Source organism: Zea mays, chromosome 1 (genome assembly GCF_902167145.1).
Source record: "Zea mays cultivar B73 chromosome 1, Zm-B73-REFERENCE-NAM-5.0, whole genome shotgun sequence".
Classification (NCBI taxonomy): Eukaryota; Viridiplantae; Streptophyta; class Magnoliopsida; order Poales; family Poaceae; genus Zea; species Zea mays.
This window is the reverse complement of record NC_050096.1, coordinates 16,200,962-16,212,421: the sequence shown is the minus strand read 5'-3', so window position 1 is coordinate 16,212,421 and position 11,460 is coordinate 16,200,962.

Sequence of the window (11,460 nt, the reverse complement as noted above, 5' to 3'; positions counted from 1 at the left end):
ATGCACATAAATAAAGCAATGAACCAATCATCGACCGATATACCTTTTGATCCACGGACTTACCTCCCGTGTCGAGGTCGAGATGCCCATTTGTTCCCATGGGAGTCTTGATGGGCTTGGCATCCTTCATCCCAAACTTGTTTAGAATGTCTTGAGTGTACTTCGTTTGGCTAATGAAGGTGCCCTCTTGGAGTTGCTTTACTTGGAATCCTAAGAAATACTTCAACTCCCCCATCATAGACATCTCAAATTTCTGTGTCATAATCCTACTAAACTCTTCACATATAGACTCGTTAGTAGACCCAAATATAATATCATCAACATAAATTTGGCATACAAACAAGTCATTTTCAAGAGTTTTAGTAAAGAGTGTAGGATCGGCTTTTCCGACTTTGAAGCCATTTGCAATAAGGAAATCTCTAAGGCATTCATACCATGCTCTTGGGGCTTGCTTGATCCCATAAAGCGCCTTAGAGAGCCTATAGACATGGTTAGGGTACTTACTATCTTCAAAGCCGGGAGGTTGCTCAACATAGACCTCTTCCTTGATTGGTCCATTGAGGAAGGCACTTTTCACGTCCATTTGATAAAGCTTAAAGCCATGGTAAGTAGCATAGGCTAATAATATGCGAATTGACTCAAGCCTAGCTACGTGTGCATAGGTTTCACCGAAATCCAAACCTTCGACTTGGGAGTATCCCTTGGCCACAAGTCGGGCTTTGTTCCTTGTCACCACACCATGCTCATCTTGTTTGTTGCGGAAGACCCATTTGGTTCCTACAACATTTTGGTTAGGACGTGGAACTAAATGCCATACCTCATTTCTAGTGAAGTTGTTGAGCTCCTCTTGCATTGCCACCACCCAATCCGAATCTTGTAGTGCTTCCTCTACCCTGTGTGGCTCAATAGAGGAAACAAACGAGTAATGTTCACAAAAATGTGCAATATGAGATCTAGTAGTTACCCCCTTATGAATGTCGCCGAGTATGGTGTCAACGGGGTGATCTCGTTGGATTGCTTGGTGGACTCTTGGGTGTGGCGGCCTTTGCTCTTCATCCTCCTTGTCTTGATCATTTGCATCTCCCCTTGATCATTGCCGTCATCTTGAGGTGGCTCATTTGCTTGATCTTCTCCTTCATCAACTTGAGCTTCATCCTCATTTTGAGTCGGTGGAGATGCTAGCGTGGAGGAGGATGGTTGATCTTGTGCATGTGGAGGCTCTTCGGATTCCTTAGGACACACATCCCCAATGGACATGTTCCTTAGCGCTATGCATGGAGCCTGTTCTTCACCTATCTCATCAAGATCAACTTGCTCTATTTGAGAGCCGTTAGTTTCATCAAACACAACGTCACATGAGACTTCAACTAGTCCAGTGGACTTGTTAAAGACCCTATATGCCCTTGTGTTTGAGTCATAACCAAGTAAAAAGCCTTCTACAGTCTTAGGAGCAAATTTAGATTTTCTACCTCTCTTAACAAGAATAAAGCATTTGCTACCAAAGACTCTAAAATATGAAATGTTGGGCTTTTTACCGGTTAGAAGTTCATATGATGTCTTCTTGAGGATTCGGTGAAGATATAACCGGTTGATGGCGTAGCAGGCGGTGTTGACCGCTTCGGCCCAAAACCGGTCCGGTGTCTTGTACTCATCAAGCATGGTTCTTGCCATGTCCAATAGAGTTCGATTCTTCCTCTCCACTACACCATTTTGTTGTGGAGTGTAGGGAGAAGAGAACTCATGCTTGATGCCCTCCTCCTCAAGGAAGCCTTCAATTTGAGAGTTCTTGAACTCCGTCCCGTTGTCGCTTCTAATTTTCTTGATCCTTAAGCCGAACTCATTTTGAGCCCGTCTCAAGAATCCCTTTAAGGTCTCTAGGGTATGAGATTTTTCCTGTAAAAAGAATACCCAAGTGAAGCGAGAATAATCATCCACTATTACAAGACAATACTTACTCCCGCCGATGCTTATGTAAGCAATCGGGCCAAATAGATCCGTGTGGAGTAGCTCAAGCGGCCTGTCGGTCGTCATAATGTTCTTGTGTGGATGATGGGCTCCAACTTGCTTTCCTGCCTGGCATGCGCTACAAACCCTGTCTTTCTCAAAATGAACATTTGTTAATCCTAAAATGTGTTCTCCCTTTAGAAGCTTGTGAAGATTCTTCATCCCAACATGGGCTAGTCGGCGGTGCCAGAGCCAACCCATGTTAGTTTTAGCAATTAAGCAAGTGTCGAGTTCAGCTCTATCAAAATCTACCAAGTATAGCTGACCCTCTAACACTCCCTTAAATGCTATTGAATCATCACTTCTTCTAAAGACAGTGACACCTACATCAGTGAATAGACAGTTGTAGCCCATTTGACATAATTGGGATACGGAAAGCAAATTGTAATCTAAAGAATCTACAAGAAAAACATTTGAAATAGAATGGTCAGGAGATATAGCAATTTTACCCAATCCTTTGACCAAACCTTGATTTCCATCCCCGAATATGATAGCTCGTTGGGGATCTTGGTTTTTCTCATATGAGGAGAACATCCTTTTCTCCCCGGTCATGTGGTTTGTGCACCCGCTGTCGAGTATCCAACTTGAGCCCCCGGATGCATAAACCTACAAAACAAATTTAGTTCTTGACTTTAGGTACCCAAACTGTTTTGGGTCCTTTGGCATTAGAAACAAGAACTTTGGGTACCCAAACACAAGTCTTTGACCCCTTGTGTTTGCCCCCAACAAACTTGGCAACGACCTTGCCGGATTTGTTAGTCAAAACATAGGATGCATCAAAAGTTTTAAATGAAATAGCATGATCATTTGATGCATTAGGAGTTTTCTTTCTAGGCAACTTAGCACGGGTTGGTTGCCTAGAACTAGATGTCTCACCCTTATACATAAAAGCATGATTAGGGCCAGAGTGAGACTTCCTAGAATGAATTTTCCTAATTTTGTCCTCGGGATAACCGGCAGGGTATAAAATGTAACCCTCGTTATCCTGAGGCATGGGAGCCTTGCCCTTAACAAAATTTGACAATCTTTTAGGAGGGGCACTAAGTTTGACATTGTCTCCCCTTTGGTAGCCAATGCCATCCTTAATGCCAGGGCGTCTCCCATTATAAAGCATGCTACGAGCAAACTTAAATTTCTCATTCTCTAGTTTGTGCTCGGCAATTTTAGCATCTAGTTTTGCTATATGATCATTTTGTTGTTTAATTAAAGCCATATGATCATGAATAGCATCAATATCAACATTTCTACATCTAGTACAAATAGTGACATGCTCAATGGTAGATGTAGATGGTTTGCAAGAATTAAGTTCAACAATCTTAGCACGAAGTATATCATTCTTATCTCTAAGATCGGCAATTGTAACTTTGCAAACATCAAAATCTTTAGCCTTAGCAAACAAATTTTCATTCTCTAATCTAAGGCTAGCAAGAGAAATGTTTAATTCTTCAATCCTAGCAAGCAAATCATCTTTATTATCTCTAGGATTGGGAATTGAAACATTACAAACATGAGAATCAACCTTAGCATTTAAACTAGCATTTTCATTTCTAAGGTTGTCAATTATCTCACGGCAAGTGCTTAGCTACTAGACAATTTTTCACATTTTTCAACTTGTAGAGCGTAAGCATTTTTAACCTTAACATGTTTTTTATTTTCCTTGATTAGGAAGTCCTCTTGGGAGTCCAAGAGATCATCCTTCTCATGGATGGCACTAATTAGTTCATTTAATTTCTCCTTTTGTTCCATGTTAAGGTTGGCAAAAAGAGTACGCAAATTATCTTCCTCACCACTAGCATTATCATCACTGGAAGACTCATATTTAGTGGAGGAGTTGGATTTAACCTTCTTCTTTTTGCCGTCCTTTGCCATGAGGCACTTGTGGCCGACGTTGGGGAAGAGGAGTCCCTTGGTGACGGCGATGTTGGCGGCGTCCTCGTCGTCGGAGGAGTCGCTTGAGCTTTCGTCGGAGTCCCACTCCCGACAAACATGGGCATCACCGCCCTTCTTCTTGTAGTACCTCTTCTTCTCCTTTCGCCTCCCCTTCTTGTCGTCACCTCGGTCACTGTCACTAGATATAGGACATTTAGCAATAAAATGACCGGGCTTACCACACTTGTAGCAAACCTTCTTGGAGCGGGATTTGTAGTCCTTCCCCCTCCTTTGCTTGAGGATTTGGCGGAAGCTCTTGATGACGAGCGCCATTTCCTCATTGTCGAGCTTGGAGGCGTCTATTGGTTGTCGACTTGGTGTAGACTCCTCCTTCTTCTCCTCCGTTGCCTTGAATGCAACGGGTTGAGCTTCGGATGTGGTGGCATCATCAAGCTCGTTGATCTTCCTCGAGCCTTCGATCATGCATTCAAAACTTACAAAATTCCCGATAACTTCCTCGGGGGTCATTTTAGTATATCTAGGATTACCACGAATTAATTGAACTTGAGTGGGGTTAAGGAAAATGAGAGATCTTAGAATAACCTTAACCATCTCGTGGTCATCCCACTTTACGCTCCCGAGGTTGCGTACTTGATTCACCAAGGTCTTGAGCCGGTTGTACATGTGTTGTGGCTCCTCCCCTTTGCGAAGCCGGAACCGACCGAGCTCCCCCTCGATCGTTTCCCGCTTGGTGATCTTGGTGAGCTCGTCTCCCTCGTGCGCGGTTTTGAGCACATCCCAAATCTCCTTGGCGCTCTTCAACCCTTGTACTTTGTTATACTCCTCTCTACTTAGAGAGGCGAGGAGTATTGTTGTTGCTTGAGAGTTGAAGTGCTCGATTTGGGCCACCTCATCCTCATCATAGTCCTCATCCCCTACTGACGGTACCTGTGCACCAAACTCAACAACATCCCATATACTTTTGTGGAGCGAGGTTAGATGAAATCGCATTAAATCGCTCCACCTAGCGTAATCTTCACCATCAAAAGTTGGTGGTTTGCCTAATGGGACGGAAAGTAAAGGTGTATGTTTGGAAATGCGAGGGTAGCGTAGGGGGATCTTACTATACTTCTTGCGCTCTTGGCGCTTAGAAGTGACGGAGGGCGCATCGGAGTCGGAGGTCGATGTTGATGAAGTGTCGGTCTCGTAGTAGACCACTTTCCTCATCCTCTTGTGCTTGTCGCCTTTCCGATGCGGCTTGTGGGAAGAAGATTTTTCCTTCTTCTCTTTGTGGTGAGAAGAGGAAGACTTTTTCTCCTTCCGTTTGGAGGAGTCCTTCTTCTTCTCCTTCCTCTTAGTGCGGGACTCTTCCGATGAAGTGCTCCCGTGGCTTGTAGTGGGCTTTTCGCCGGTCTCCATCTCCTTCTTGGCGTGATCTCCCGACATTACTTCGAGCGGTTAGGCTCTAATGAAGCACCGGGCTTTGATACCAATTGATAGTCGCCTAGAGGGGGGGTGAATAGGGCGAAACTGAAATTCTCAAAAATAATCACAACTACAAGCCGGGTTAGCGTTAGAAATATAAACGAGTCCGCGAGAGAGGGAGCAAGACAAATCGTAAGCAAATGAAGAGTGTGACACGCGGATTTGTTTTACCGAGGTTCGGTTCTTGCAAACCTACTCCCCGTTGAGGAGGCCACAAAGGCCGGGTCTCTTTCAACCCTTCCCTCTCTCAAACGGTCCCTCGGACCGAATGAGCTTCTCTTCTCAAATCACTTGGGAATCAAACTTCCCGCAAGGGCCACCACACAATTGGTGCCTCTTGCCTCAATTACAAGTGAGTGTTTGATCACAAGAAAGAATCAAGAAAGAAAAGAAGCAATCCAAGCGCAAGAGCTCGAAAGAACACAAGCAAATCTCTCTCTCTAGTCACTAGGGCGTTGTGTGGAATATGGAGAGGATTTGATCTCTTTGGTGTGTCTAGAATTGAATGCTAGAGCTCTTGTAGTAGTTGGGAAGTAGAAAACTTGGATGCAATGAATGGTGGGGTGGTTGGGGTATTTATAGCCCCAACCACCAAACTTGACCGTTGGCTGGGCTGTCTGCTCGATGGCGCACCGGACAGTCCGGTGCACACCGGACAGTCCGGTGCCCCCTGCCACGTCATCATTGCCGTTGGATTCTGACCGTTGGAGCTTCTGACTTGTGGGCCCGCCTGGGTGTCCGGTGCACACCGGACATGTACTGTTTGCTGTCCGGTGTGCCAGCATGGGCGATTCTGACTCCTGCGCACGCTGCGCGCGCATTAAATGCCGTTGCAGGTAGCCGTTGGCGCGAAGTAGCCGTTGCTCCGAGGTTGCACCGGACAGTCCGGTGCACACCGGACAGTCCGGTGATTTATAGCAGAGCGGCGATGGAGAAAACCCGAGGCTGGCGAGTTCCTAAGGCCGGCCTTCCTTGGAGCACCGGACATGTCCGGTGTACACCGGACAGTCCGGTGAATTATAGCCGAGTCGCCTCTGGAAATTCCTGAAGGTGGCGAGTTGGAGTCTGAGTCCCCCTGGTGCACCGGACATGTCCGGTGGCACACCGGACAGTCCGGTGCGCCAGACCAGGGGTGCCTTCGGTTGCCCCTTTGCTCCTTTGTTGAATCCAAAACTTGGTCTTTTTATTGGCTGAGTGTGAACCTTTTACACCTGTATAATCTATACACTTGGGCAAACTAGTTAGTCCAAAGATTTGTGTTGGGCAATTCAACCACCAAAATTATATAGGAACTAGGTGTAACCCTAATTCCCTTTCAAGCCGCCCCAGAGCATGCAGAGTTAGGGATGACCCTGGGTACGTCTGTTACATGGCCGAGGCTCGGGCTACGCTCCCGAGGTACCCTAGGACATTTCCGAGACCAGCGGGAACGATTTGTAATGGAATCCCACCGGAGGGAGGCACCGAGCCCTCGGACCCTACCGAATGGGTCCGGGTCCAGCAAATCACCTGCAGGTACTTTTGGAGCGCGCCTCAGGACCACTAGCCGACCCTTATCGAACGGGGCTCGGGCGTCCACTCGGATCACCCGTTATCAACTCACTGGAAACACCATGTTCGGTGCCCTCCGAGGGTAACATGGCGCTTTCCCCCCTTCCTCCTTGCGAAGAGGCGACGAAGGGGCATACAATAAAAGTCAAGACAGTCCTTGATCGTCCTCTCGCTCCGTGCAAAGGCTCGGGGGCTGCTCTCGCACCAGGCTACGGCCAAACTGTTGACCACGTCAACAAACCAGCTTAAAAACTCGGAGCCTGACCGTGCACCCGGGCTACGGCCAGGCCACATGAGGGAACAACAAGGCTGACCGAGGCATCATAGAAAGAATTAAGACCTCAGAGGAGTCAAACCACTTCTCCGAGGCCTCAGGGGCTACTGTCGGGGACCGTAATTAGGGGTACCCCCAATGCTCCTTAACCTGGCTGGAAAACATCTTCAGAACAAACTACAAAGACTGATAAGCACGGTTCAAGTCAAGGCCTCGTCTACCAAGGGACGCGATCTCGCCTCGCCCGAGCCCGGCCTCGGGCGGAAACAGTAGTCCTGGACGAATTCACGCCTCGCCCGAGGGCCTCCTCAAGCAGTGGGCGCACCCTCGGCTCGCCCGAAGCCCAGCTTGGGCAAACTTTGTCGTGCAGCGACCTCGGCCAAATTGCCTTACCAACCGATCGTATCACATGCACATTTAATGCGGGGATCGCCTGACACCTTATCCTAACACGCGCGCCTCAGTCGGCAAGGTCGAAGTGACCACAGTCACTTCGCCCCTTTACTGACCGTTCTGACAGGAAAACAACGCTATTCACCCCGTTCCGACTACTGTGCCAACCACCAGGGTAAGGCTGAGTCACAACCTCCCCCGAGTTCAGCCTCGGGCGCAACAGGGAGCTCCGCCTCGCCCAACCTCAGGCCTCGGCCTCGGAAGAAGGTCTCCGCCTCACCCGAACCTGGGCCTCGGCCTCGGGAGGAGTCACAACCTCGCCCGACCTCAGCCTCAGCCTCAGGAGAAGTCTCCGCCTCACCCGACCTCGGCCTCGGACCGACTACGCTACAGGGGATACATCATTACCCTACCATTAGCTAGCCACCCCTTGCTACGAAGGAACAAGACCGGAGTCACATCAAACTACTCCGATAGCAGGTAATGATGGTTCCCCGCGTGCGCCCATGACGTCGATGGCTCTCAGCTCCTTACGGAAGCAAGGAAACGTCAGCAGGACCCCAGGCCGCACCGTCAGCTATGCTTCTACGGGGCTCAAGCGCTTCTCCGACAGCCATGTTAGCACGTGTACAGGGCTCAAGGCACTTCTCCGCCAGCCACATTAGCACATAGCTACACCCCTATTGTACAGCTGGGCATCTCCTTGTATCTATAAAAGGGGATGTCCAGGGCCTTCCTAAGGCACACAAGGAGGGACGCAGGGACGCAGGAACAGGGCGAGCGAAGAGAGGCAGGCAGAGTAGGAGAGACGCGGTGGAGGCAAACTCAGACAGCTTACCTCAAGGCCAAACCCTCTCTCTCTCTCGCTCTCTCACTCTCTCGCGACGCTTGTAACCCCTACTACGAGCACCCCGGTGCAAGATAACATAAGCCTCATTTTCCCCTCTTGTGTTCCATCTTGCATCAACCCATCTGGGCAGGGACACGCAGCGACAAATTCACTGGTCGGTTGACGGTCCTCGCGGGTCCGAAACGCCGACAACGTTGGTCATCTACAGGACCTACATATACGACAAGCCACGCCGAGACCCAGGCTACGGAGGCCAAGGATCGGCGTGGCGCAGAGGAATTAACAATGGCGCTCAGGCTCAGTGCTCGGAGCAGATGGTGGATAGGTGGTACTCGTCTGGGTGAGACGAGGCGCATAATGCTAGCTGGGAACGAAGTCTGATGATGCAAGGTCTCTCCCACCACCAAGGCAGTCGCACCATCGGCAAATATACAGAAGCATGGGTACGTCCTCTTTTTTATTTAGGTATATAACATTAGATTAGATATTATTTCTATCTCGTTGGTTTTTTACAATCGGCGTCACATGGTGGTCAGCCTTGCTCCATCTTCTCGGCTTATGCTATGGCCTAGAAGGGCAAGGCGATGTCTGACGTCACCTACAACCTGGATGACGGGCCTGAGGCGTATAGCAACCCCACTGTCTACAGCCGCCTAAGTGAGTACACTGCCATGGCACATGAGGTCCATGGGCTCGATTACGATCCGAGGACCAAGGACATCGATGGAGATGTTCTCATGAGGGTCGGAGGAGGCAAGTGGCATGGGCGGTACTGAATTGCCTACTAGGCAATCGACTCGTCGTCCACTCCCACTCTATCTCAGATGCGAGCAAGGAGCACGAGCTGGAGCATAGCCATACGACCTCAGCAGGACAACTCACATCATCACATACAACAACTCTAGGTTAGTGCTTCTGTAACTCGTCATTCCTTGAGTTATATACCTTCTCTTTGAGTTATTATAACATTAGGTTGAAATATTACAGGCCCAGCTAGAAGAAGAGAGGAGGGAACGACAGGAGATGGAGGCGTGGATGATAGCGGAGCGGGAGGCTCGCTAGGCAGATCATCAGAGGATGGCGGAGATGTTCCAGTACATGCAGAGCGTTGGGCCGCACATGGTTTTGCTCCACGACCTCCGTTGTTCCCTCCAGTTAACCCTGCTCAGTTCCATACTTCTGTGAGTATCAAAAGTATAGTCCTGCATGATATATATTCATCTGGTATAACACATACAACCTATTATCTGTGCAGGGACAATATCGGCGGCATCCAACAACCCTCATGGATCGCCCAGCCCATCGCCGCACCAGTCCAGCCACCCACCTCCCTGATGATCTTTTCATAACTTAGTGGTGATTCTGAGACTTGTGTGAGAAACTTGTCCTGAACTTATGTTTGTGAAAAACTTATGTTTGAGAGTTGGTAATACTTATGTTGGTGAAACTTGGTATGAACATAGACATGTTTGTGAAAAACTTGTGAGATTTGTGGTTTTTATGAAATATGTGGTGTCTCTTATGTATGTGATGATTATGTGATACTTGTGATGTATATGTGATGATTATATGATATATCTTTTGTTTGGATTGATGGAATAGTAAAAACAAATAAAAAGGGGTATTCTAGTCACTTTGCCGAGTGTAGCACTCCGCAAAGAGGTACTTTGCCAAGTGTCAAAGTCATAGCACTCGACAAAGAAGGCACACCTAAGCACCGATAAAGCCTTTTGTCGAGTGTTGTGGCCTTGGTACTCGGTAAAGGAACCGACAAAGGGGCCCGCTGGTGATCCCTTTGTCGAGTGCTAGTCCAGTGGGCACTCGACAAAAAATAGCCTTTGCCGAGTGCCACCTAATACGCTCGGCAAAGAACCTGATAAAGGGGTCCACATGGAGCTTCTTTGTCGAGTGTCAGTACATTGGAGACTCGACAAAGAGTGAGCCTTTGCCAAGTGTCACTCTGTGGGCACTCTACACATGCTCCATCGCCGTTACCTCGCACCGTGACGACAACTTTTCTTTGTCGAGTACCGGGTGACACTCGGCAAAGTATTTGTTGAGTGCCCGATAAAAAGTACTCGGCAAAGAAGTCGTTGCCGATATACAGTTCGTCGAACTTTATTTACCGAGTGTCACGCCTTCGCCGAATATTTTTTAGGCTTTGCCAAGTGTTTTAGTTTCTGTTTTCGGTAGTGGTTAGGTACATTATAAAACTACTTTCACATTTTACTTCGATACGATAGATGTTAGTACCTTCCTATATAAAATAAGGCAAACTTAGAATTGCATGGCCTAGATCATGTGCTCATATTTAAGGATAGAGGGAGTAATTAACAATGCAACTAAACATAGCAAGATCCTAAAGGTGATACCCATAGAACCTAAACATAGCAAATTATAACGACTCTTATTTTTAATACTTTATCCAATACTCCCTCCATCTTACAATAGAAGTATTATATTGATCCAAATTCCATCCCATGAAACACCTTATCGCTTCCTGATATAATTTTCGTCCTAATATATATCTCTATCTCCTAACATTTTCTTCTTCTTGATTTCTGTGCCCAGACCTATAAAATATTGTATTATGGGATGGAGTAAGTACCATGTGCCTGCATAGGGAAAACCAAACATTATGTTTTTTAATCGAGTCAAACATATCAACAAGTAAACAAAAAGACCCTATATGCATCTAGGAACAGGCCTAACCATGCTTCGTAGGCGGTGTTTGGTTTTTACCCCCATTCTGTTATCACATTTTTAACCAAACAGTTCCTTATTTTTTTATTGGAATTTGTCCTAAAATCTCACAATTCCAACATAAGTTGATAATGGGATTTGCAGTATTCAACTTTTCGAAATGTATGAGTAACCAAACACCGATGGCCCTGGCCGGGTGAGCTCATACGAAACAAAGGCAGAATTGACAAACCCTTTCTCCAACGTCACGTCAAATTTTGACTCTGCTGCGTGCTTGGTTCGTTCAATCTTCAAAATGGCTTAGCTGGAGGTGGCGGCCAGCGTTTCCCGA